Source organism: Trichechus manatus, unplaced genomic scaffold (assembly GCF_000243295.1).
Source record: "Trichechus manatus latirostris isolate Lorelei unplaced genomic scaffold, TriManLat1.0 scaffold00071, whole genome shotgun sequence".
NCBI classification, from domain to species: Eukaryota; Metazoa; Chordata; class Mammalia; order Sirenia; family Trichechidae; genus Trichechus; species Trichechus manatus.
Genome location: NW_004444007.1, coordinates 11,084,530 through 11,089,631, shown reverse-complemented (window position 1 = coordinate 11,089,631; position 5,102 = coordinate 11,084,530).

The following is a 5,102-nucleotide window of genomic DNA, read 5'->3' as shown; positions in this document are numbered from 1 at the left end:
ACAATTAGTATTTTAAAGCAAGATAAGTGTCCAAAGCTATAGCGAATGAGTTCATGGGTCACTTCTGTTAATAGTTCTACTAAACCTTCTAAAAGTAGAATTTTCATTCCACTTAGATCTGTAAATAAAAAGGTAAATGAGTAATAAGAATAAACCAAATGATAATCAAACCATGGTGAGATTATTAGTTCATCCTCTAGCCTGTTAATTCTTTACTTGAGATGGCTGAAAGTACTTAACTTATTCTACTAAATTTAAGCTTGCTATCTAATATTAAGTTGGCAGTTTTACTTCTTATATCTTACTGTTTAAAATTAAAGAGCAAAATAAAATAGCTTCCTAAACTTTGGAGACTTAGTTCCTTAAAAAATGAATCCTGTAATGGTTTAATTATGTTTACAGTTAATATATAGATGACAGTTATATGTATATATGGATTAATTGTGTTTATGGATTGTAATAAAATAAAGATGATATAAATAAAAAAAGGTTTACTAGAGAAAGGATCTAACCTTCTTTTGGTGGTAAAATCAAAGCCATTTGAAAAATATCACACACAGGAAATATTAAAAAGTGGGTGAATAATTCAGACCTCTGGAGGGGACCAGGTTAACCCTGACCCTGTGGGGACTGAAGGGGAACAAAAGGGAAACGCGGACATACTCACATGAAGACGTAGCTGGAGCAGCAGCCGTAGTCAAGATCACTGCGCTCGGAATCAGGAGACCTCCGCTCTGTCTACTCCGATTGTGTCACCTTGGACAAGTCACCTACACTGTCAGCCGTCCTTCCTCTTTTCTTCATCAAGTTTATCATCTACACCACCACCACCACCCCCACATACACACACACACACACACACACACACACACACACACACACACACACACACACGCGCGCGCAGAAATTTGGAAAAGGGAAGTATATTCATTTCCTAAGGCTGACATAACAAAGTACCACAAAGTGGGTGGCTTTAAACAACAGAAATTTATTGTCTCACAGTTCTGGAGGCTAGGAGTCCAAATTCAGGGAGTGGCCAGGACGAGTTCTCTCCAAAGGCCCAAGGGTAACATCCTTTCTTGTCTTTCTCGGCTTCTGGTAGCCCCAGGCATTCCCTGGCTTATAGATGCATCTTCCCTCTTTGTCTCCGTGTCGCTCCTCCTATAACAGCACTCAGATGTGACTAGGACCCACCTACTCAGGTATGTATCGTCTTCAAAGACCCGATTTCCAAGTAAGGTCACATTCAAAAGTACCAGGGGTTAGGCTTCACCATAAATTTTGGAGGGACACAATTCAATCCATAACAGGAAGTGAGGAAACCCAGTACATCAAGGGCTCTTCATTCTGTGCTGATACCATGAGACATTCTGGAGATGTTCCTACAGAGGCTGATCTACTGAGCTGGAAGAATTTGTGATTTTTAGGGTTGACTTCCCATTATTTCTCCCATTGCCTTTCAAATAGCCATTAAACTTTATGTTTTATGTTTTTATTCTCTAAAGAAGAGATACTAACTTTGCTGTGGTTGTTTCATGATAACTGAGAGGGGTGTTGGGAGGAAAATCAATTGTAAAAAAAAAAAAAAAAAACTTCCTTTCCAAGCTTGTTATAAATAAAAATGCTATAAAAATTTAAGGTCTCAGTATGAAATATTTTTTGCTCCTGAGGTATAACTGTGGCTCTGTGGATCCTGGCTGGGTAATCCCTGAGGTTGATTCCTGGGAGCCGGAGAAGAGGGAAGGGGATCGTTGCCTCTGTGGTTTGCTCTTAGGGAGCAAGATAATTACAAGATAATCAGACCTTTCTTTCACAGCCCAGATCAGCACTTCTTGGCGTCTCTTGTTATTACGCTCAGAAAAGTACTTGTCTCTTCCCTTACTGGAGTTTGGTATATCTGCTCAGGGGAGGAGGCAGGAGGAGAAAATAACCCATACCTGTGTATTGTGTTTTCCAAGTATAAAATTAAGACTTTACTCTTCAGCATACTCCACTCTTCTCCTTTACCTATTGTCTTAGTTACCTAGTGCTGCTATGACAGTAATACCACAAGTGGATGGCTTTAACAAACAGAGGTTTATTCTCTCACAGTCTAGGAGGCTGGAAGTCCAAATTCAGGGTGCCAGCTCCTGGGGAAGGCTTTCTCAGTGCAGGAACCACAGGTCCAAAGGACGCACCTTTCTCCTGGCTCTTGTTTTTTGGTGGTATGAAGTCCCCATGTCTCTGCTCGCTTCTCTCTTTTATATCTCAAAAGAGGTTAACTTAAAACAAAACCTAATCTTGTAGATTGAGTCCTACCTCATTAACATGACTGCCGATAATCCTACCTCATTAACATCATATAAGTAGGATTTACAACACATCGGAAAATCACATCAGACGACAAAATGGTGGACAGTCACACAATACTGGAAATCATGGACTTGCAAAGTTGACACCCATTTATCCAGGGGACACAATTCAATCCATAACACCTATAAATTATACGTTAGGTTTTTATAATAAGGAGGAGAGATATAGAAATAAGTGACTCCTTCCTGAATGCAACAGAGACTACTTATGTGTGAAGTCCCAAGTAGCTGCCTCATTTCCATGTTGTCAAAATAGAGGTGTATCAGTTTGGGTCTTCCATAACCAAATGCCAAGATAGAGTTAGAAGTACGAAAGATTGATTAGGAGTAATGCCTGTGAAAGCTAAAGGAGAGAGGAAGCAAGAATAATTAGGGAAAACCTTTAGATCACAATGCAGGTCTGACACCTATGAAAGGAGAATAGACAGAAAGGAGAATTGAGTAGGAAGAGCGTCAAACTGTGGTGCAGCTCTCGAAAGCCTAGGCCAGCACAGTGAGGCACTCCAGTGCAAGGCTTGCCCATAGAGGAGACTCATGTTGGGCAAGAATGATCAGGCCCTGGTATCCCTGCCAAGTTCACTCACTGACTGGGAGTTCCCAGGGAGAGTATATCCTCAGCTAGAAGGCAGCAGTGAATCTTGAAGATGTTGTAGCTAGAGGCTATCAGCTGACTTCACTCTGAAGGGAGAACAGCAGACTCCCATGGCTACCACAGTCCACTCCTCGTGCTGCACAGATCTACTTCTCCATACATTTTGGGAAGCACCTTCTCAATGGTTTCCATGGATGTCTCTTCCGGAGGAGACACTTAGAAGAGTGAGGTTAATGGGGCAAACTACAACTCCTGTCACTGCAAACAGTCTCAGGGCCACAACTGGTATTCATCATCTCCTTTCTCCACTGTCTAAATCCCACTTACCCTCATCTGTCACTTTTGCATGTCCTTATAGTGTTGTCACCCAAACCTTTATTCTTTTATTTTATTGTAATTTAGATGAAGGTTTACAGAACAAATGGTTTCTCATTAAACAGTCAATACACCTATTGTTGTATGTCATTGGTTAACAACCCCACGACATGTCAACACTCTCCCTCCTCGACCTTGAGGATCTTTTTTTTGGTGAAAATATACATAGCCAAAGTTACACAATTTCAAAAGTTTCTACATGTACAATTCAGTGACATCGATTACATTCTTTCAGTTGTGCTGCTATTCTCACTATCCTTTTCCAAATTATTCCATCAGCATTATCTTCTACTCACTGTCCCCTAGTCTTCCCATAAAACCTTTTGAGTTGCTGTTGTCAATTTGATCTCACATAGATAATTCTTTTTTTTTTTTTGTACCTTAGATGAAGGTTTGCAGAACAAATAGTTTCCCATTAAACAGTACACATATTGCCCTATGACAATGGTTAACAACCCCATGACATGTCAACACTGTCCCTTCTCAACCTTGGGTTCCCTATCACCAGCTTTCTGTGCCTGCTTGCCTTCTAATCCTTGTCCCTGGACTGCTGTGCCTCATTAGTCCTGTTTTGTTTTATGAGGCTGTCCAATCCCCGCTGAACGGTGAACTTCGGGAGGGGCTTCCCCACTGAGCTAAAAGGTGTCCAGGGGCCATACTCTCGGGGTTTCTCCAGTCTGTCAGGCCAGTAAATCAGGTCTTTTTGTGTGTGTGTTTGAGTTAGAATTCTGTTCTGCATCCTTTTCCAGCTCTGTCCAAGACCCTCTATTGTGATCCCGGTCAGAGAAGTCAGTGGTGGTAGCTGGGCACCATTTGGCTGTACTGGACTCAGTGTGGTGGAGGCCTTGGTAGCTGTGGTCCCTTAGACCTTTGGACTAATCTTTTCTTTGTATCTTATTCTCTTCATTCTCCCTTGCTCCTGAAGGGGTGAGATCAGTGGATTATCTTAGATGGCTGCTCACAGGCTTTTAAGACCCCAGACGCTACTCACCAAGGTAGAATGTAGAACATTTGTCTTTATAAACTGTATTATGCCAATTGAGCTAGATGTTCCCTGAGATCATGGTCCCCACAGCTGTTTGCCCAGCAATTCCGTCCCTCAGGGAGTTTGGAAGTGTCTATGGAGCTTCCATGACCTTTCCATGTACAAGTTGTGCTGGCTTTCCCAGTAATGTGTACTGTCTTACCCTTTACCAAAGTTACCACTTATTTATTTAGTTCCTCCCCCACTCCTCCCATCCCTTGTAACCAACAAAGATTGTTTCTTTTTGTGTGTAAACTTTTACATGAATTATACAGTAGAGATCTCATACAATATTTGTCCTTTTATGATTGGCTTATTTCACTCAGCATAATGTCCTCCAGTTTCATCCATGTTATGATATGCTTCACAGATTCATCATTGTTCTTTATCTTTGTATAATACTCCGTTGTGTGTATGTACCATAGTTTGTTTATCCATTCATATGTTGATGGGCATCTAGGTTGTTTCCATCTTTTTGCTATTGTGAACAGTGCTTCAATGAATATGGGTGTGCATATGTCTATTAGTGTGACAGCTCTTATTTCTCTAGCACATATTCCTAGGAGTGGGATTGCATTTTGTAGTGCTTTTTTTTTCTGATGTTGACGTTTTCTTTGTTCCTCTTACTCTCCTGTGCTGAGTTCCTTTTGTTTGTGGATTTTTTTTTTTCATTTCTTTTGTTTTTGTAGGTTTTGTTTTTACTGAGACTTTATGTTTTTCTTCTTTATTTTGATGAGTAGGTTTATTAAGTTTCTTTGTG